At 40.9% G+C, this 23,659-nt stretch overlaps 1 long non-coding RNA gene across 1 annotated transcript; it reads left to right on the top strand.

The window, feature by feature from the left end:
• Positions 1-919: 919 nt before the first annotated feature.
• On the top strand, positions 920-22,308 carry LOC141793865 (uncharacterized). The gene is made up of 3 exons (XR_012598447.1): positions 920-998; positions 6,782-7,015; positions 22,129-22,308. It is a non-coding gene; the product is annotated as an uncharacterized LOC141793865 (long non-coding RNA).
• Positions 22,309-23,659: the final 1,351 nt, after the last annotated feature.

The raw sequence follows: 23,659 nt of genomic DNA, 5'->3' as shown, positions 1-23,659 counted from the left end.
AACAATACATGCAAGTAATATGTGTATTTTGTTTTCCCCTGATCTTTCTTTAATTTGTGAAGTATTGAAAATTGAGCCTTTCAAAAAATAAATAAATACATAACACGTTTTCTAAATATCCCCCATGTTATTGTTCGATATATATTATTTGTTTTTTATTTGTTTTGACTCAGATGAGGGCCCATAGAATAACTCATAAATAGAAGTGGATGTTTTTGCTGTTTTTGTGTTCTGTCTCAGAATAATAAACACTTAAAGTTAGTCTTGGCTTTTCTAACTGTTGTTCTTTACAGAGCTGGTAGCCCACGTTGTGATTTGTTGTCCCATTTAGAGCACTGGTAATCCAGATTTGGTAATCCTAAAAACTGTGTATCTGGATCAGAGTGATCCAATCCAATGTTGCTTTGAAAAAACGGCGTAAAAGTAAGATGGATTAGCTGATCTTGGATAGCAGAAAATGGGATTTCCAAATCCAGATCATTTTGATTCAGATTAAATTCTTTGACCAACTGGCCCTGGATGATAAAGCATGGCTATAAGATCAAAATTGGCCGCTTCAAAAGACAAAGTAACTCAGTCTTATAGGTCTCCACCCAACTGAGAAAAAGTGTTTGTCTCTAAAACTACAGCTTTAAATACATCCTGGGTCGAACCACTGTGCTCCCAACAGAGGTGAAAATTAAAAAGACCATCAAAGCTTTTAAATCACCAGAAACATCAAACTTCAGATTCAGTCTTCAAAATGTAAAATTACTGAACAGAACATTCATTCATTTAAAGATTATCTGACTTAAATTTTAAATTGTTTAAAACAAAACACAAAAAAAGAGAAATCATCATATGCTCCCCCTGTCCAGAGTCTGACTTGGTACAGTCAGGATTACCAACACCTGGTGGAGCACAGAGCGTTCCTGTGAGATCCCCAGCCTTAGGAGTTGATCTCTGAGGGAACAACTCAACAAGAAGTCAAATATTTCAGAAAGAAAAAAGTCGAACAGGTAGGCAACATTTTTAATCTGATGGCAGAGATTATGTTGAAATAATCCTCAGGAAAAAGTGATTTAAAAAATCAACACAAGCAAAGAGAGGAAGCCAAACCTGTCAGATTGTGTCGGTGTACTGTGAGTTTGTTTTCTCTTCAGTGTAGTGAGAGGAAGAGGACGCTCACCTCTGTCACCTCTATCATCCTGGTCTGTTCCCTACCTGCTCAGAGTGGAGGGTTGTGTTATTTTCAGCCTCTGGAGGAAAGATAAATAATTAGTCAGGATGAGTTCCTGTCTTCATCCATCAGCCTGAGGAAGACGTCTGCCAAATGAGAGTCCTCTCTCTGCGATGTTTTTGTTCCTCACACACTCCGCTTTAGGTTTCACTCTTTCATAGGAGCACTTTGAAACACTCAGAGACTTGAACAAGGATGACTCCATCTTTGTCAAAAGGTGTGCAGGAGAAAAAAGCCTTTTCTTTTCTCTTCTTTCATTTTTTCTTAAAGCAGTGCTTTTGACACAAGGAAAAATGAGCGCAGGTTTTTAAATCACAGATGAAGAAAAGCACAAGTCAGATCACATCCAGTTTCAGGTGATTAAAATTTAGACTGCAAAGTGCCATCCTCTTCTCTCCTCTCTGTTATCCTCTTGTTTATCATGGTGGATTTGGCAACAGGTGGAAGATTTTTAGGCTGTGTAAAGTTATTTTAGGAGAAAAGATTAAATAAAGGAAACACACAGTTCAGGAGTTTTTCTACAATCATTAAGAAAGACTATAAAAAAACAAAGTCGTAAATAAATATTGAGTGACACAGCAGGAAAGGTGTGAGTAGAAGAATATGTTGAGTGTTTAAGTGTTTTCTTCCTCATGTCAGTGTGTGAGGTAACTCTTTAAAAGCTGAGTGTTCAGTGAGTTTTATTCCTGCTTCTCTCTCACAGTGAAATCAAACCGGAAATTTTGCTGAATCTCGAGTGGAGCCTGGAGATTTAAAGAATCAGAGAGCTTATTTCTAAATGCAGAGGCTGTTAAAGCTCTTTTATTTACACTGTTATTCATTAAGACTGATGTCACTGTTGGATTTAAACCACTGTTTGAGATGGCCTCCAAACACCAGAGGAGTTAGACTCTCTGATTGGCTGCTTCAGCTGCTGAATTATTTATTTGTGCTGTTTGGAAGACTCAGAGACTGAGATATAAAGTTTTAACAAAGATTAAAAGATTAAGACTCACTGAGGTCAAATATTTTAAAGATATCAGATATTAAAACTTTAACATGAGTTTGCTTTTTGTGGAGGCTACATAACATGATGTGAAGCATTAAATACAGTTCAACATGTCTCCAGTGATGGCAGTGGGGATTCAAACCAGGTCCTCTAACTGTAGAGGGAGACCAAAAATGTCTTTCATTGACCAAGCTTAAAGAAGCTTTGTTATTATTGTCATTTAAGTAACATTTTTGATGGAAAATTATAAAGTCTCTCTAACCTTTCAAGAACCAGCATCCACATATGTGGACGATACATTTCTGCCTCTCAGACCCATGATACATCATTTTTTAAACTTTGACCTGTTGGCTACATTTAAGGACGCTGCCCACATCATATTTTGGTGAAATCACAATGTTACATCTATTTTAGTGAACACAAAATAACAAACAACACATTTAAGTACAATGACACAGCTAAAAAACAACTAAAAGAGAACTCATAACACAAATGATCAAACTAACCATACAAAGACCAAGTTTAGTCTTACTAGGCGCTGCCCTGTTGTGGCTGCCTGTAACAGCAGCTCTCTCTACCTTGTTTCTTGTAATTTTTTCACCTCTTTTTTGTCATTTTTGCATTTGGAGTGGATCATTACTTTGTATGGTTCATTTGTTGGTCGTTGACACCAAACTGGTTTTGTCTTCAGTGATATTTTTACTATTTTTGCTCCTGTGTTTGTCTGGAGATCCTACATGTAACCATGGCTGCATTGTTTACATGTGAACTCAGCTGTTAGCAGCCTGTAGCATGTCAATGCTAACTAGTGCAAGGCCTGATGTCTTCCCACAAAGTGAGGAGAAGGAGGTGAGTACGACGTGCTGGTTCTCAGGTGTGAGCTAAGAAGTGACAACATCAACCTGTCCTTCCATCCATCGTTATTGGGAACGTAAGATCTATCTCCAATAAGATGGACGAGCTAGCCGTGCTAACCCAGCAACAGAGGGAATACCAGAAGGCAGAGTAGCATCATGCTATTCACAAACATGGCTAATGGAGACTGAACAGACTGCTGAAGAAGCTTAGTCCTGGACTCTGTGGAGGTGGAGGCTGGCTGACTGGGAAATGATGGACAAGCTGCCATCATTTATCTTGTTATGGAACTTGTTGCACTTTCTATAAACTTTTACTTTCTGTGACTCCCCCTGAATTTCCCCTCGGGGATGAATACAGTATTTTCTATTCTATTCTATTCTATTCTATTCTATTCTATTCTATTCTTATCCCAAATGGCAAGGTGATTTAAAAATTGCACACCAGACAAAAGCTTGGGTCTTAAAAGGGTAAAAGAGTTAGATTTTTATCAGATTTCTTATCAAGCTGCTTCTCCATCTCCTTCTCTAAACCTCTGCTCTCTCCTCATTTCGCAGCAATCACATGTGAAACCTTTTCTTTCTGATGCCTCTGTCTGTTTTTCTCACTCCCTCTCTCCAACATCAGCCACATTTAATGACGGGGAGCTGCAGCCTTTACCCGGCTGTCACAGAGGGGGTTTTAACAAGGTCCTGCACCCTTTCTGCTCTTTCCTCCTCATTTTACCAATGCTCCCACCACTTTCCCTTTTAACCCTCTCCCTCCCAGTAATGTCACCTTTCTCTGGGGAAAAGTGAACAGATGCCTGACTGGTGTGGAGAGAAAGGCTGTATGTTGGTGAGTTAAAGAGGATCCTGAAACAGTCCTCGTCCTCCTCCAGGGCTCAGAGCAGAGAGATTTACAAACAGACTCGAAAATTGAAAATCAGCTCATTCCTAAATTAGAAAAAAAGACTTAAAATCCTTTTGATTTGCAGCAGTTTTTATATATGTTAATGTGTTAATAGATAAATATCTACTGCTGTGATGTACGTCAATCAGGTGTGTCAGTCAACATGAGCAGGAATGTGTTTGTGTGTTTTTACAGATGAGTGGAAATCTGATGTCCTTGGGCTTGAATTTATATTCATAACCAACCAGGAAATTAAACAGGACTAAATCACCTCAAGCTCCTTGCATCTCAATTATAGACAGAATAAAGGAGTCATTGATCCAAAGCAGAGGAGACACTCAGAGAGGCTGAAGATCTCATCAGTCTTCATCGTCCTCCTCCAAGGTTTGGTCAAACAGGTCTTTGATTGACTTTAAGAAAGCGGCAAAAGCAGCAGTTTAAGAGGATGAGGAACACGGTTTATAACATGAAAGCTCTTGTTCATCTCTCTGTAATGATTGAATATCATCCTACAGAGCTCTCCTTGAACAGTTCACTGCTTTCTGTCGTTCATCATCTTTAGTCTTCAGTAAAGAGCAGGACCGGTCTCTCCTGAGCTTCATTCAGTCCCACCTGATTAATGAGACAGAGGCCAAAACCAGAGTTACCCTGAACCATGTCAGCCCCCCATCACCTCCAGTCCCTCCCTCTGTGGGGTCAGCAGGTGTGATGTGTTTAGCTGTGCAGACGCCCCAGAGGTCACCCAGCATCTCCCACATGTCCTGTCAGACCCTCCAGCTGTGCATGAAGTACTAAATGGTCTGCAGGGTTCATGTTCATGAGGTCAAGGGTCATTAGAGGAAGTCTCATTTTAAGGAGGAATATTTGTTGAAAACAAACACACAGAGACACAACATGACTACAAGGAGAAATGTAACCAAAGCAGACCCATCGTCTCTGATGTAGGCAGGCTGTGGCGTTTTCTACGTGTTTGTACCCAGAGGCGCCGTCATCTCAAACATCCACGCCTGATTCCTCTTTTCCCTGTTTCTCTCTTATTTCCCTCCTTTGTTTCTCGCTCTTTACTCCATCTCCTCTGTGCCATCTGCCTCCTCTCTGCGTCTCCTGTAATGCCACAGACGCTCTCTGTGAAAGATGGGGGAGATCACTGAGGATTTCTTTCTCTCTGACCCCGCCGTGCCCTTCATCTTCCTCTCACAGCTTGATCTTTCACACATAAGTGCTTTTTGTTGTTGTGTGGCAGCCAGCTCCTGGCCCATGGCTCTGCTTGTTTCTCCCAGCCCCTCTCATTATAACAGAGAGAGTCACTCTGCTGGGAATAAACCAACAAATCTGCATTTCCTCTGGGCTGCATTATCAGTTCACACTTAGCATAAAGCTTTTATCATCTCTAAAATCTTTAAACATGAGCTTTGTGATCAGGTGAAAGTTGTTGAAAGCTGTTGTTTATGATCATATCTCCTCTGCTACAATATTTCATTTCAGCTTTTTTCTTGCTGATGTTGCAGAAGTCTGGTAGATTTTTTACAAAGACTTGTTTTGCTGCTTCTGTTTCTCCTCATCAATTTAAAACGACAGACATTGATCACTGGGAAAGAGTCCAACAAGTGTAGAAACCACCATGTTGACCAAAACGTCCTCCTTTAATTTATGAACGGGATTTTCTAAATTGGTAGAAATGAACATTAACAAGAACCTTTTACAGCCTGGCTCTTATAAACCTCTGTGATGAGTTGTCTGATTATAATAATCCAGTGAACTAATCCATGCCCTCCATGAAGCTGGATCCTCACTGTGTACAGTCGTCTAATCAGCTGATCTCTGGGCTCCTCCACAGTGGTAACAAGTCTTTTTGAAGTGTCAGTCTGTATGTATTATGAGTGCCGTGGGGTATTGTGGTGTCACCGTGCTTACATCAACACGACACTCACTTTGTTCAGCTCCTTTTAACATTCCCTCGTTACAGTTTATGGCTTTCCTTTGCCCTCAGGTCTTTGTGTAATTAAGAGGGGGAGTTGGTTTAATCTGAGCTCACTACAGCAGATGATTGGATGGTTAACTCCTGAGAGCTGCTGGACTGGAGCAGTGATAACTGAGGATGTAAAAACAATCATTAAGAGGTTCAATCCAGATTATTTGTGGCTCATGACGAACAGGTGATGGGTTGTGACAACGGTTATGGAGATTCTGTGATGTTTGACCCTTGACCTTTTTAACATCCGACCAGTTTTCCTCCACAATGGATATTTTTGACTAACAAGATTTTCCATTTTATCAGCAACCTGCAAAATTTAAACAATGAAAAAAAAAGTTCAAAAAGAATCTTTAATGGGACGCCATCTCAGCTTCCTTTGGCTTCATATTTACCTTTTTTCCCTCCCATATCCATGCGATGCCTTGCTCAGCTTTCACATGACAGGTTTATTACCAGACCACCATTTCTCAGGGGATGTTTCAAAGACAACAGTTTTGGGGTAAAACCCAAAAGTCTTATGGCACTTCGGCCTCGTGTTAACACGGAAATGGCATTTTAGCCAACCTAAAATGCATACTTCGGTGGAGATCTACCAAAAGTTGCTTCTGGACAAGACAGTTATAGCGCCAACTACAGGCCTGGCATGCTTACTACAACGTTTTCAGTCCCTCAGCATTCCCGTGTAAAAGCAGATTTTTTTCCTCTATGTTTTTACTGCGTTTTAGCGTTTTTGGATGAAATGTTGTCGTGTCAACAGGGCCTCAGTCTCTACTTTCGACCTTCCTGTTGTGATATTTTGTCTCAGACCCTGTCTCATCCCTCCATCGGTGTCTTCCTCTTCTGTCTCTGCCAGCTTTCATTCAGAGCTCCACTCATCCATCCCACCAGAAGAAGAAAGGTCGACCATGAAAACAGCGACAGGGACTCTGTTCCTGATGGGTTTAATGGATAGAGGAGCTGATCCAGGCTACACACCTCATGACTTTCACTCACCTCATGGAGCGTCAGGTGGACCATCACTCTGTGTTGATCGTAATGGACTACTCTGATAGATGGATGTTCCTGCTCTCTGATCGGCAAACTGCAGGTTAGGACGACACACGTTCTGCGTTCAGGTCAGATTGTCGTGTTTCTCCGTCAGCTTTGATGAAACGTGACAGTCTGGGACACGGCTGTCTCTGCTGATGGACACTTGTGTGTGAGCGTGTGTACTGATGTTGTCCTCAGGGACCACAAAGTGCCACTCACCCTGTCTGTTCAGGCTGAGCTTGTCAACATAGCGTGCGAGAGAAATGGAAACCTCAGGCAGCTGCTTTAAAACCATTTCAGTGTTTTTTATTTATTTTTTGAACTGCATTAAATCTAATATGAAACAAACATTAAGGCTGAGATTCTGGGCATGACTCTATTTATCGAACAGTCTGATCATCTCCTGATCTTTAGCTGTTTTCTCCTTTTCTCCCTTTCTATAAGATCACAGCTCAGCACACGTATGTTTATCACTCCTGACAGCTCCAACCTTCCCAGTCACAACTTTCCATCCCCGTCTCTTATGATGGATATCGTGACGATGGTATGGCTGCTTCTTCTCTCCACCTTTTGACATTTTCCCACACAGCGTCTCTCCTCCTTCCTCTGATTGGTCGTCTGCTGTGCTGTAGTTAAACTCTCTGAATGTTTATGTTTTCTGGAGCACATTGATTCCTCAGGTTAGGAACAAACAGGAGACTTCACTGCAGCACACCTTTCTTAGTTCCTCCTGCTCTCATGTGGCTGCTTAATTCCTCCGTCTCTGTGTCGTTGTATCTGGTACATTGTGCCGTGTTGTGGCCCTGAGGCTCTCTGCTATTTCCCAGAGAATCGTTTCTTTACCGTGACCCATTTTGAGTTTCTCCATCTCGCTGCCTGCTGAAACCAGAGGGCTTCCTCCCTTTAAATAGCCGTTCTATTCTCCTGGTTTTCAACAGAGAGTTTATACATTTAAAGATATTTCTGTAGATGAAAGAAGCTCAAGAGTTCATAACTTCAGACTTACACACAGAGAGAGTGTCTTTGTTGGATTTTTAACACTTTGTCCCAACTCTTTTATGTGGAACTGTGAACTCCTCATAAACTCAAAGACTCACTTTGGTTGAGGAGATGAACAGATGAATAGTTCAGTTGATATCAGGAGACATGACGACATCCTCTGCTGTGTAGATGTGTTCATCTATCTTTCTCTCACTTTCTGTGACAGATGAAAGATGCTCCATGACTACTTACTTACACCCACAGTGTGTGTGGTGTGTGTGCTATACCAGCTCCTCTATTTGACTCCACTGGACTCTTATTTCACAATGAATCAATATCTGAGGCAGGATCTCGTTTCTCACGTCTGATTTTGTCTTTCCCTCAAACTCCTGGGAGCTGGAAAAACCCAGAGATAGAGGGTATCAAAGAGACATTCAGTCTGTGCTGTTGCTGTGTTTCCTTGTAAAGTTGCGCTGTGAAACATGATGAACACCAAAGTGAAGGTAACTCTTCCCAAGGTCTTACACAGGGTTTCAGCATCAATCTGCATCGTTCCCTTCATGTCTGACGTTAAAAGATGGAGAATACTCTGCTGATTTCACTTCTCCAAGGTGTCACATTTATCCAGCTGACACCTGATAAAAGATGATTCATGCAGCTCTCCGCTTTGATGAGGCAATATCACACCGAACCGATGGAGGAGAGTCTGACTGTGAGGATACAGAGCTCTGAGAAGAAAAACACTTTTTAGGTTTGTTCTTGTTCTGGTTCCAGTGAATCATTCATTTGGCTACATGTGTTTTCTCTTTACCTCTTAGTTTAAGAGCAGGACTTACAGATTGTGTAAAGATTCTCTCTCAGTTTCACCCTTTTACTCAAACTGCTCCTGTTTACAACTAAATTTGCTCTGCAGACGTCTCATTGATTTCATGGTTTCTCTTGACTTCAGCAGCTTCTACTTTTCCTCACACTTAGTCTTAACTGTTTGGAAACCCAAGTCCCCTGGTTGATTAAAAACTGTGCAGGACTACTAACGGCTTAAGAGAAGATATTTTCTTTTCTGCAGATCAACATTACTTTATCTCTAGTAATAACTTTTCAGTCCATACGTGTTGAGGATTAACAGTTTCTTTTTGGCGTTCTGTGAAGCAGAGAATCAAAAACATTTGCTCCTCTCTGCTCCAGACATGTGTCCTCTGATTCTTTGAGCAACAACATGTGAAATCCTAAACTAACACCTAATCAGGTGAAGTGTTGTTTATGTGACCATGCTCCAGGTTTGACCAAATTATTTTAATTATGCTGAGGGAACCAACTCATTCAAATCACCCTACGAGTACAACTTCACCATGGACACTTAAAAAAAAGGACAAGTTGGCAGTAAGTAAATCAGAGGCAGAGACAAAAAAAAAAAAAAAGGTTTTCAAGCAATAAGGTTATTTTGATAAAAAAAAGTTTAAATGAGCAATAAATCATTTAAGCAGTAAAAAAAAAAAAATTCTTTTATTTGTAGATCTCTTTCTAAAATAGACAAGATTAGAATAACACTACCAACTTAGTCTAACTAAACAAAGACTAAACGAACAAAACACTAAGGGAAATATTGGAGACTAAGGGAGAACTTAAATGGCCACTAGTGACCAGGATGGGGGTGTAGAGGACTTACCATTTGAGCGATGCCCAAAATCCTGCACTCACTCAAACACAGCAGCTAAAAAGAAACAAAATGTGCTCCGTGAGAAAAATGAAAAGTGACAACGAATCACACACAATTAAGGGAAGGTGAGGTGCAGGTGGTGTGAGGCCTGTACTCGCAGACAGACCCAACGTGCTACAACGACAATGCACCACTCGGCCTGCAATACTCCCAAACAAGCAAAGAAAGAACAGAGGATTGACACGATTGTTTCAGTAAAGGAAGAGAGCAATCAACTTAACCTATAACAATAAAAACACTATTCTAAAAGGACTAAAGCATTCAGTACAGAAAACAAATCATGTACTGAGCCAAGCTAAAACATATAAAAGTAAAGAAAACTAACGCTAAAGCAACCTAAACAAAACAACAAACTAGCCTTAACAAAGCAGCAGTGGCAATCAGTCTCAGAAGAGCAGCAAACAACCTGAATCAGCTCCATCTACCCAGGGCCTGAATCCCACGTCTGTCACGCTACAATTTCCAGCACCAAACTTAAATAAGTCAAATTCAGAGGAGCAAACAAAAGCAGCAACCTCCAATGTGCCCGTACAGCGCTGTTTATATGGAGATATACCTGGCTGTAAATTGAGGAAGTGGGAGGTGCCGTCACAGACTGAGCTGTATGACTGAAACCACGGAAGCTTATTACGAACAAGTAAGCTGCCGGTTGTATTTACTTTCCTTTAGCAACTTTTTCACATTTACTTTTTCTTCCTCGTCCCAGTCCTCAGTCTTTCTTCCTTCTTAAATCCAAACAAAATGTTCACACCAGTCAGGACAAAACCTTGTGTTTCCCAAAGCTCAAATTAAGTCTGGGTCATGTTGCTCATCATGAACTTCTATTCACTTTTCCCTCTCTGTCCCTGAACTGGACGTCCTCCTGTGCTCTGAAGCTCTGAAGATTTGCTGTTTGCTCTCTGTGTGTCTTGAACCTTGTTCCTCTATCTGTAGGACAGTGTTTCCTCTCTCTGAGCCGTCCTGCTGACAAAGAAACACAAGTCACGAAAACAAAACTGTCAGCTTCTGCAGACGTTTAATTGAACACTGTGTGAACTTTTGTCTCCTGTCCTGGTGTGGGAAACCATAACCTGTCAGCCTGGACTGGTTTTTAGTTTGTCTGCAGGAGATCTGAGAGAGACGGGGTCATCCTCTCTGTAGCTGGACTCCTTCGGCAGCACATCAGCCCTCACTGAACCATGAACACAGCCTCACAGCAGAACCTCAGACTTGAAGAAGAGTTGTTTCTCTTCTTTTTCACAGAGTTTCTGCAGCATGTGTATGAGTGAATGTTTTCTGTTTTGCTGTTTGTCGTCATTTGCTTTGATTTTAAAGCTTGTTCTTTATTACCATACATCACTCACTGAGCACAGAGAAGATGCTCTGTGATGCTGATGGATCGCTGCGTTCATTCAGACAGTAACTGCAGAGGCATAAACATTTTATGGGAACAAGCTGCAGTATTGAGAATTGACAGAGTGAGTGAAAGTGTGACTATAAATCCAAACCAGCCTGTGGCCTCATTAGTTTGACTTTTATTCCTTTGTCCTCTGGAGCTTTTTTCAGGTGTCATGAATCTTCAGAAATATTTGGTACATAAGTCGATGATGTTTGGCATAAAACCTCTTTGTGTCACATGTGTTTTTATTTCACAATGATCACATCAACATGAGCGATGTTAAGGGTCATCGCCCTTCCCTCCATTCTTTGAGCTCTAATTTGACCCCCTAAACGTACTCAAAAACTTACCAGAATTGGCACAAACCTCAGAACCACGAAGGAGTTTGAAATCATACCAAACTTGACCCCCAACATCCCGTAATTTGCTCTGTAGCGCCACCTAGGCACACTAAAACGCCTCTAGTTTCCAGTACAAATGCCATAGAGACATCAAACCAACGTCAAAATGTTTGTCTCATTCAGACGCAAAAAGCATACACTGACACCTCCGACCTATCTCCAACAGGAAGCCACCTATTTGCCTTTCAAAATAAAACTTGGCCCCATTTGTACCCCTTTTTCAAAAATTACGTCCTCCAGAACCGTAAATGGTATCAGCTTGATTTTTACTCAGATGGCAGCCTGCTTTTGCTTTACAAAATGTTCTTCGGGATTTTGTTGTTTCTGAAACGGTTTTCAAATGACAAGCCCTCAAAGTCGGTGAACCCCACAGAAGCCCTCTCAGCTCCCTCCATTAGAATACATGGGAGAGCTGTTTTCAGCTCTACCCGAGCTGCCACATTTTGGCATCTACAAAAAAGAAGACAAGTTGTTCAGCTTTAAAAATGACATGGATGGATTCCTGACAAAATTTCCTACAAAAATATCATATTTTTTCACCAATTTCGGTCAATTGTGGCATCTATAAGGAGTTGTTTCCAAAACTTTTGTGAATTTAACTCCTCTGGCAGCAGTTGGAGATGATGTCACACAGTGGTCAGAAGCTCAGTTGGTCATGTGACTCGCTGAAGGAGGGAAAACGCTATGTTTTTAATACACACACTATAAAGGGATGAATCCTTGATGGAGGGCTTTAAAAGGGCATGACAAACCAGCACAGTGTGATGACCCATCCAACGCTACTTGCAGCTTAAATTCTTTATCATGATTGGAATTATTACGACTTGTAATCTGAAGCTCTGGAACATGGATGAAACTGTTGTTTTTCCATCTGTTGTGGGATCAAGAAGTTGTTAAACAAGCGAGCCTTTGACCAATCTGTCTACTTGCTCTGCTGCTGTGTTTTGTTTCCATCAGAACAGAATCAACAGCTTGTTTGTTCTTTGTTTACTCCTCTGAAGACTCGAACGTGTCTGAGTGACAGGCTGATTTCTTCCTCTGCTACACGTCGTTTGGGGATTGTTTTGACTGAAAGCAAACTGAGGCAGATTTTTTGACAGCTATTGTTTGACTTTGTCTTTGTTGTGGCTGTTTCAAAGTTTGCATTCAGAGCTTTCAGCAAACTTTCTTTTTTTCTCTCAGGATTCAGGGATTTTTTCTTTATCTGCTGAAAAGTCACTGAACGCACCATGTGTCACGTGTCATGATAGTCTGATCAACTCAAGTGACTTACTGTTAAGTTATAACCCGAGCAATCTTAAAGCTGAAACCTGGTTCCTCAAATCACGGTTTGAGACCTGGATCACATGATTTTTTTTCTCCACTCCTGATTATTTCACCTCTGATTATAGAAACACCACAGGAACTTTCTCCAATTACTTTTTCCAGGGGAGGCCTCTCTAGTCAATGCTGGAGTAATTACCTGAGTGCCCATCATGGTTCATCCAATATCTGCTCACACTGAGCTGTGACATATTTAATAGCTATAGTGAAAGCTTCTTTTATTGCTCTTCTGCAGGATTTGATTACTATTTGATGCAGCATATGCTTAGAGTTGGCTCCTGAGAGACGAGTTGGAGGAGTTTTTCATTGGCTGTAAATAAATCCATTCTCCCGTGTCCATCATCTTTATGTGAGGAAAATGAAAAGAAAACAAAACAGAGAGAGAAAGCTCACCTGGAGGATATGAGTCAAACAAACTAAATCTGGAATAAAACAGAGAGATATCTGAGTGTGTGTGAGTGTGTGTGTGTGAGTGTGTGCTGATTCCTTGCTTCATTACGCCCTGATGGCCAGCAGCTGATCGTCTCTGTCTCCACTAACCAGCCCGTTCTTCCACTTTCTGCTGCTGGGTGTCATCCTTCTGTCGGGCTGGATGCTGAGCAGCTCCAGAACCTCTGAGCCCCTCGTCTTAATTACCAAACACCTCTGTGACCCCAGAACCAGTTCCAGACCTCTGAACAGGCTGCTGTGTGAAGACAACCACTCGACAGCTTCTTACACAGACTTCACACTGACTGACGGTAACGAGAGCACATCGAGGTTTTAGGGGTCTGACTGTGGAACGTACACAAACAGAATGACAAAAAATAAACCAACCCAAGTCTCTCCAGTGGAAAATAAAAGCAGTGATATGATAGTGAAGGCATCATGTTCTCTGTATGTCTGAAATGATCCCTGCCTCTGTCTGATGAAGATAACTCTGACAGGCTGAACGACCTTCAACTGGAAACAGTCTGAAAACATGATGTGGAGGCTTTGGGTTACTTCAGATCAACAGACCGTCTGTTTTTTTCCTGAGTTTGATAATTCATCAAGGACTCTTCCACTGCTTCTTCAGTAATGGATGCTTTTATCGTGTCTGGGTTAGTTTAACTGTAGAGGATGAAGACATGTTTGCTGGCAGAAAACTCTCAAAGATGGAAGAAAATGGATCAAACATTCGTGTTTATCTCAAACCAAATAATGCAGCGCTGATTGTTGGAAGCATACAGAGCTGGAGGAGGAGGAGGTTTGGATGTAACGCACTCTTTTCTCTTCCAGTCTCTGTTTTCTGTCTCTCACCCACACACAGACGTATACACACACATTTAGGTAACCTACATATCTGAACCTGTCTGTCCCTCCAGGCCCAGAGAAAAGAGTCTCTGATTCAGTGTTTGAACAAATGATGCATAATAACAACACAGAACACAAATACAGTGTGTGTTGGTCTCTTCTAACAATGACTACAGGGTTCAAAGGGTTGATGTTACAGTAAATATACACAGATGTATTCAACAATTGATTCCACTCTGACAATATAAATAAGTTTAGGTGGAAAAAACAGGCCCTACCAAAAAAAGATGAATTACATGTGGAGAAATATTTCATTCATAAAGTTTTTCTTTGTCAGGAAATGTCAGTTGTGCCATCGTGAAGTCCCTGCTCTGGTTGCAGTGATACCTTCACTCTTTGCATCAGACAGTCAGACACAATCAGGACTCTGTAAGTCTTAATGTCACTAAATCACTCTGCAGGCTTTAGGTTGAGTGATTAGACTGAAACTCCAGCATGGAAAAAACCAGAGAGGAGGGTTTTTATAACGAGAGCCTGAGTTAGAGTCCATTAAAATCACTGTCCTGTTCTCTCTGCATGTTTTGTCTTTTCACCTGGGCTCTGTGTCTGAAGATTGAGTGATGGTCTTCAATATATTTATAAACACTCGTCACCCTCAGACCTGGTGGAGAAAGGAAGAGAGAAGTTATGATCAGAGTTGGGTTTGGGTTTCTTTTTTGTGATTGTGAGTGTGCTGATAAGACAGAGTTTAGTTTTAGAAAAGTTGCTGGGCTGTTCTTTGATTGAAACAGATATAAAACTTTTGTTTTATCACAAACCGCTACATCAGACAGGAACTGTGTGTTTGTTCTTTGTTTCCTTCCGGTAGTTTCCACAAAGACTCTCTGCTCTCTGGTTTCAGTGAAATGATTGATCGTTCTCTGTCGGGATCGTCCAAATTTTGTGCTGATGTAGTGTCAGGTTCCTGGTTATGCTGATGTCTGTAGGTGAAGAGGATGTCTATACACACACATCACACATAAACACACACAAACACACACTCAGCAAGGTCAAAAAGCCATCCACTACCAGAGGGCAGTTTTGCAGTCTCTGCATTTTATTGTGCCTGCTGTGTGTTTTCATGATTAAGATGCACGTGTCTGAACAGCCTGAGAGGTTTGTGTTTGCATGTAAATGATCAGATGTCACCTTAAATACATCACACCTAAATGAAATAATACAGCAGCCATTTAAGCTCTGCATGAATACACTGATACACAAACTTTTCAATTTCTCCTCATATTAAAATGCTGTGTTTATAAGGTCATGTGTTTCTTCATGTTTTTCAGGGTCTATAGGTCACTATGGGGCACCGATTGTAAAGTTGCACACATATCTAAATTTTAAATGCTATTTAGATATGTTACAAATAAATGTAGTTTAATTCTAAATTTTTAGCTAAGACTAAATATTTATCAAATATTTACAAAACTTTTGCAATGATTTCTAAATATTTACCCAGGTTTCTAAATATTTAGTCAAGATTTCAAAATCTTAAGCATGAATATCAAGTCAAGATTTGTAATTCTTTTGCAAATATTAAAAGATATTTGTTAAGAGTTCTAAATATGGAGTCAAGAATTTAGCTAATTTTTAAATATTGAGCTAATGTGCAAATTAACACTCCCATCCGCCAAAATAGAAGTACCAAAATAAAAGTTCAAGGAGGCGATTTTGAGAATGTCAAGCTCCCCCTCTTTGATGTTGGCCACAGGATCTTCAACACATCTTTAGCCCATCATCAGAAGATGGCTTGGTTCCATTTCATTAATTTTTTAACAGTGCCATCAACGTTTCTTTTCTAAAGGCAGATTTAACTGACTGTGTTTGACTTTCTCAAAATCTGCTTGGCTGGACCACTTCAACCACGCCTGGTGGGCGGGAGAGTGAATTTGCATATTAGCTAAATATTTTGAAATCTTTGCTCAAGATTTAGAAATCTCTAAAGAAACTTTATAAATCTTTGCTTTTGATTTAGAAATCTTGACTAAATATTTAGAAACCCTGGTAAATATTGAGAAATCTTTGCAGAAAAAAAGTATAAATGTATGATAAATATTCATTTATTCATTCCTTCACTTTCTTTACCGCTTATCCTGTTCAGGGTCGCGGGTGGCTGGAGCCTATCCCAGCTGTCATTGGGCGAGAGGCAGGGTACACCCTGAATTGGTCGCCAGTCATTCACAGGGCTGACACATAGAGACAAACAACCATTCACTCACACACTTACACCTCGGGACAATTTAGAGTGACCGATTAACCTGGTGAGCATGATTTTGGACTGTGGGAGGAAGCTGGAGTACCCAGAGAGAACCCACACATGCACATGATAAATATTCAGTCTTAGCCAAATATTTAGAATGAAACTTAATTTTTTTTTAAAACGTTGCTAAATATTCATAAACAGGACATTTATTTATGCCATTTATAAATACCATTCAACATTTAGATATAACATTTATCATTTAGATAAAACATTAAACATATATTTATAATATTTGAAGAATATATTTCACAAAAATTTCTCTAAATCTGCAGAAAAAAGTGATGTTTTAGAGCTAAATGTGGAGAAATGTTGTTATTTGCAGTTTGTGCAACTTAACAATAGGCGCCCAAAGGTCAACAGCATATTTAAGCTTAAATTCATAAAACCTGTTATTGTTAAGTTATCGTTTCACTCTCTTCTCTTGATCATTTTCCTCTTCCTGTTCTCTTCCAAACTCAGTCCAGCTTCCTCCTCGTCTCCTCCTTCAGGCTGGCAGTTAGCTGCTGAGAGCTCACTCACTTTGAACAAAATGCTCCCATGCTTCTCTCTCAGCTGGGAGGTTTATAACTGATACGCCTCAAAATGGCTCCATTTCCCATCAGCCCCAGCTCCCTGAGGGAGCGTTTAGCAGAGCTAAAGGCCAATCAGGAGAGTCCAGGAGATCAGTAAAGCCTGGGTCTGAAATCAATCCTCAGAGTTCACGAGCTCATGACTGTGGGGCACAGGAGGAATCAACTTCCCATCGACCGACTCATTTGAACCAGAGACTCTCTTTATAAAGCACCAAAAACCACTCATGTTCTGAAGAAAAGAATATAAACCTTTCATGAAAGACGCCAAAACAAGAAAAACTCAGTAGTTTCTACCTGACTTACTGCTCTCATTTTCTTAATGAAACAATATAAAGTGTAAAATGATGATATTAGGCTGAAATCCTGCTGACTTCTCTCAAAAGATCAGTGAATACAAGCAATTAGACTCACTCCGTGAGTCGTCATTTCACCATTTCTGACACAGCGGGAATGTTAGTTATAAAAAGCTCAGAGAAAATAACAAGAATGTTTCTGTGCTTAATTAAATTTTCTGTGTTATTTGGCTCTACAGGCACATGTAGCTCCTCGTTCATGATGAATACTGAGAAGAACACTGAGCAGAGCTGAATGTTTTAAACAACCTGTGCTGTATCCCTGTGTTCATTTTCAGAACAGGAGAAAAAAGGTTGAATAACTGGAGAAGTAAAGGGAGTGATGGTGAGACTGGGCTTCATTTACACTCTATTCTTCATGACCCACAGCAGTAATTACTCTGACTTTCATGGAGCCACATGTTGAACTGTGGTAACATGGAGAAAAGAAATCAATCAGCGACAACCAGCTGAGATGAACGTCTCTCTGGGGTTTTCTGACGTACAGGAAGTGTGTTGGCTGCGTGACGGCTGTGGAACGACTTGATTTTCATTTCAGTGTGAAAGAAGCTCTGTTGGTTATCAAATAATATCAGGTTAAAGGGAAAAATTCCTCCTGTGTGATCTCCTTCACCTCTGCACCTTTCTCTCAGCTCCTCTTCAATCCAATAACACCTGATGACCTGGGTTATACCTCCTCCTCCTCCTCTTCATCATGTGACCCACTTCCTGTGTGAAGTGAGCAAAGATCCTGTCTTAACTTTGACCTTGTTATAAAATTCTCCTCTTGAGTCTCCAGATTAAAAGTCAGACAGTGAGTCTGTGAATGAGACGAACAGTTTCAGAGAGTGAAAGTGGCTTTTTAAAGTCTGTGAATTGTTTCTGACGGATGATGTGAGCGGGATAAGAGCATGATGAAATGAAAACAAATACCTTACAGATCAAATAACATCAAATAGATTCACATAACTCCCTTTAAAGAGGAAGATTGTAAAGTTTGATGTCTGCAGTCGAAGTTCTTCTCACTTTTGTCAAGGTGCAAAAGCTTTTGATGCTTTTTTTCAGCTCTGTTGTTTCTAAAGAGCAGCTGTAATGAAAACGGACACTTTTAAAATTACAGTCATTATGACTTTAGTGAGGTGAAAAATGAATAAATTGACTTCACCTGAAAGGCAAAAATTCTTTTAATCATATTTCAGGAACCAGAAATAAATAAAACCACTGGCTTTAGTCATGAATGCTATTGTCATCACTCAAAGTCCACTTACTTTCTTTCATTCTTCATTTTCTTTTTCAGATGTTTTTCTTTCTTTCTATCTTTGAAGTCCTGTCAAAATTAGGTAAAGAGAGACTTGACTAAGGTAGCAGTCTAATAAAATCACAGCCACATAAAGTACAAAAATACAAGAAATAAAAATTACTTTAAAATCAGCTCTGTAACTTCTGAATGGTTGAAGTTTTACATCACTTGATACAAGACTATTACAAATGGGAAAAAGTAACCGAAACTAAAATATCAGACCAAGTTTTCCATTTTTTAGACAGTAATGTGACCTTTACACATCGTCCCGCTCCAAATTATTCAGCCCATGGTGTTAAAGTTCATAATGTGGAATAATTTCTGGGGGGAAAAAAAAGAATCAAGTGGAGCTTTTTTTTATGGAGAACTTGTGTTTAATACAAAACTGGGAATGAAAAACTAAAATAGAAAAATTGAGGCTTGCTGTGTCACTATTGGCACCCTTTGCTGTAAATCAGTAAGAAACACATTGTGACTCACTTATGGTAAATCACATATGAGAACCACCTGTGCTCCTGTGACTTGAATTAGTCAAACAATGATCACTTCTACGTTTTAAAAAGCCATCTGTTATCTCCTGTTCCTCCGTCATGACCGTGAAGACAAAGGAGCTTTCTGAGGATGTATGAAGTAGGATGATGAGCAAACACAAGACCTCCAAAGGCTCTAAAGCCATCTCCAAAGACCTTGGTATCCCTGCTTCAACAGTGCATAATGTTATTTAAGAAGTTTGCCAAGAATGGAACTGTCAAGAAACTTCCTGGACGTGGAAAGAAGAGAAAACTCACGAGAGAGTCTTTGAAGTTTGGTGCAAACATCCAAAGAGCCAACCTGGAACAGTCTGAGGCCGTGGTTTCAACAAGTACCACACATCAAGCACAAAACCAAGCAGCTCTTTATAGGCCAAGGCAAGGACACCACTGCTGAGGAAAAGACTGAAAAAGGATCGACTAATCTTTGCCAAAGAGTGCCTGGACAAACCACAATCCCCTTGTTTTTGAAAAACACAAATATTTTGTTAAAGTACTTGAGACCCCTGATGAAAAGATCCTGAAAATATACGTTTGGTACATTTCTATTTATTTCTAAAGATATTGTAGAGTTTAGGAAAAAGTAACAGTGAGCAGTAAAAGTTTGATGTGTGAAGGTTTTATTTCGTAGTAGAGCTGAGTAAGATGACTAACCAACAGTTGTTGTGATTTCTGCTAAAAACAGAGCTTAAAGTCACCCTGTAAAAAATTTGTGACATTTATTTTTCTGTGTGTGAGAAAATTGTTTCTTTCTTAGTGAAAAACAGAACAAAACTCGTTAAACTGACTCATCTGATGCTTTTTTGCTCTTTGTAATCCAAAGTAGCTCCTCCCTCACAAACACACAGCGCTACTCTCTGACTTACTCTGAGCTGGCACACGTCTAGTTTGCTAAAAAGAAGAAAATAAAGTGGAGAGTGGGCTGATCACAGGAACAATAACAGCATCACTGGGTGAGAAATGAGACGCAGGAATTTATTTCCAGGCTCAGTCCCAACTAGGCTGATCTGAGACCTCCTTTCTCATCTGAACCAGCTCCTCTCTGCCAGCAGGACAGCAGATTGTCTTTTGTTTCACGCTGAAATTATCATGATGACTATTGTGTTGTTAACCAGCTTTAAATAATCCCTGCTAGTTATCCTTCCTCCTGAATCACCTCTCCTCTGAGTGCACCGACAGTCTGCAGGACAGGTGATGTAAGCAGTAAACACGCCTGTGAAGCTTTCGTCAGGAACATTAGCACAGCAACAGCAGCACAAAGACCGAGTTATCAGACATTGCTTGGCAACATTCAAACAGCTTTTAATGAGTGGGTCTGAGCACAGAGGCTGTTGTGTCAATTTTAAAAGAATATTAATTAACAAGATGAAAGAAAGCAGGCTCTGCAGCAGGCTGGAGGGAAGGTTTCCTCTTTGACAAAGCATGTGTACAAAATGAGACGCCAGAGCCGCCGTGATCGCTTCAGCTGAATGTTTGGAGTCAAACTGTGAGCGGCCGGCGTGAAACGTCTGAGGTTCACACGTCATCAGACATTTCACACAAGTTTTAATTTAAAGTCATGAGATGAAATCTGGAGGATGTTGGCGCCTTCTGTAGACAAAGAGGCATCTTTTGTCTCTTCGATGAAGTGAAAGTGTTAAACGAGCTAAAAAAATAGACATGGTCTCTCTGATGATGTGCTGTTCATCCCAGCTCATAGTGGAGGTCTAAGCCCCTAACAGACTCAAAGGGCTGCAGAGACACTTACTGTTACCGTCATTGGTTATCATCCAAATTTTTGAGAAATAAATAAAAACCAAAGTTCACTTCAACCATGAACGTCTGCTGTAACATGAGGAGGATTCAGTGCTCGGCGTGTTTCTCTGTTCAGACCTTTGATTTACCTCCACGGCTGCTAGCTTCAGTACTCTACCAAAACATTCACAGTGGACAGATGGCTAATTTCCAACCCCAGAGAGTCAGAGTGCTTTGGTATTTACACAAAACTGTAAAACAGTGTGAGAATATCTGAACCAGGCACTGAGAAATCCAAACACAAAGTGAGGCTCTACTTCTGTTAATCGCTGTCAGGGAGGAGCAGGACAGGCTTCTAGCTCGGCCAGCAGCTGCTGCTCGATGATTTCCAAATCTGCCAGCGAGGGCTCACACAGTAAGAGCTGTAAAAGCACTTACTGTAAGGGTGTTGAAATGAACTCCAGATGAGGAGGATGAGCCTCTGGTGGATGCCATGACGTCTTCCTGTTGACTTTACTGCAGGGGTTTATCTACAGGGATCTGAAAGTGTTTGATTTTCTGTGTAAGGCTTTTAGGACTTGGCAGAGAACCTCCAGCCTCAGGGTTTGTGTAGCAGCTGATGTGTTTGTGTGTGTGTTGTTGTAGTGGTTTAGAGGATCTTCAGTTTTTTTGGTTTCAGAAACAAAGTCTGGACTTGTCCTTTCCTCTGAGACAATGCTTTATGTAAAGGGATTTTCATATCAAAGCTCTGTCGTTACAGAAAATAAATCCTGACTTATTACCTTTGGACCAATAAAATGCAACAGATTTACTGTGAGGTTTGTTTCAGAGGATGTTTGCCCACCTCTGTTTCCTCAGCCATCAATGATCCTCTCCAAAGTAACTTCAGAAATCTCAGCTGTAGCTTTAAACATTGAATTCTTTTGATATTAAATGTATGAGAAGAAAAGTTGAAATCTTGATGAGTTAAACCTCCATCTTTGATTTTCAGAGAGTCCAGATGTTTGCAGAGGTTGTCCATTAATATTTTGAGCTTCAGTGAGCTTCAAGTTTGAAATAATCTACCTGATTCTCGTAACAATGAGGCCATGGTTTAGTCTTTGGTTAAGAGAGGGTTTAGGTCTGGAAGGGTCAGGGTTGAGATCACAAAGCAGTCAGTTTTGGCACAGACATTTTGTTGTAACAGGAAGCCAAAACTTGTCACTCCTAAAATTTTATTCTGGATTTTCTTTAACCCATCCTAAAAAATCTTTTGGCTGCACATGAATAACAACAAAAGTTGATTTAAAGTCTAACTCATCCCACTTGTGTGTCTCTCCACAGACCTGAACCGTTACATGACAGTGGCTTCTGCCTCCATGACGATGTCCATGTCAGAGCCCAGCAGCTGGGCAGCAGCCATGAACATCCCGAGGTCGTCTCTGATGAGCTCCGATGGACGGCTGCTCACGCCAGGTGCCACAGAAAACACGCTACACGCTGCCAAACAGGTCACACTGTGCCCCACAGAGTCAACTGTACCACACTGTGAATATATTGATGTGAGAGTTTCTCTCCCACAGCTCATAAAAAGCTTCACACGCTGTACAGTTGAAGGTAAAGCTGCCTACATGTTCAGAGGTGGAGAAACAGCTGTCGTGAGTTACAGAAGTTTCTCAGTCGTTGGCTTGAATTCACAGACTGATGAGGAAACCGTGTAGGAGGACGGATGAGTAACGGTGTTTCCTCCCCCTCTGGTGCCCCCAAAGTGCCCTTGAGCAAGTTGTTGAGCGATGAGCATCAATACTGGAGCTGCTGTACTCATCTCACTGGGTTGCTCCTGATGTGTCAGTGTTTGGATGTCTGAAGGCTTCTCCTCTGCATCCACTCCCCCGGGCACTTCTTATCAAAGATCAGCTATGAGCTCATTCTCCTGCTTTAAGGATGAAACATGACAAATGTGTCCTCAGGATGATGATGATGATGATGATGATGATGGTGATGATGATGGCGTGGGCCTGTGGAGGCCGTCATCCTTGCCTGACTGTATAAAGTTCAGCTGGAGCTCAGGGTGTTTACGGTGTACTGAAGGATTTCCCTCATTGTTTAGATCGACACTGAAGAGTTAGTAATCCTCACCCAGCCCCATGTGACCGATGATTTTAATCCTGATTGGCTGAGCATGTACATGGAGGTTTTAGACAAAACCTGGCGATCTGTGCCCCTGTTTCTGTTTTTATGCTAAGCTAATCCATGTTAACCAGTTACATGTCACATTTCATGGCCCTTGATGTCAGTTTTGTCAGTCTTCGAATCTAACTTTGATTAAAAAAAAGCCAAACAGTTTGAAAGAAAGCGACTCTGACAGGGCTGAGCCTGAGAGCTTTGATGAAAAGTGGAGCCCTGCTGGTTTTGGTCGTCTCAGGTCAGCAGCTGAAAATAAACCATCATGTTGTATTTATGTGTGTTGGAATATCAAGTGTTCAACATTTACAGCATCATGTTTTGAAGATGATAATATTTGTGTTAGCTGAACCTTTCTGTATAACCTCAGCATGCTGAGAGTCAACACACGTAAACACATCAACATCCAGATAATCCCTGTAAGGCTGCTTTCTTTGAGCGAGGTCTATGACCCCAGCTGAGGCCTGAGCAGACTGCTGCAGCTGAGGACTGAGACTCAGGGGAGACGGCCCTGTCCTGAAAACACAAACACAATAACACACACAGACAGAAAATAAATGATCTGTACAGAAACATAAACCTGGTGAGGTGGGTGGTTTGTGTTCCTCTCTATAGACAGTGACACAGAGACAGCTCATATTATTAAGAGGAGAATACAGCCCTGTTGTTTATGAAGAGGCTGGAATGTTGC

The sequence above is a fragment of the Halichoeres trimaculatus genome, unplaced genomic scaffold (genome assembly GCF_033239565.1).
Source record: "Halichoeres trimaculatus isolate MK-OKI-2021-1 unplaced genomic scaffold, fHalTri1.1 fHalTri1_scaffold_7, whole genome shotgun sequence".
Taxonomy (NCBI): Eukaryota; Metazoa; Chordata; class Actinopteri; order Labriformes; family Labridae; genus Halichoeres; species Halichoeres trimaculatus.
The sequence above is the reverse complement of the archived record's forward strand: the minus strand, read 5'-3'. Positions and strand labels throughout refer to the sequence as shown.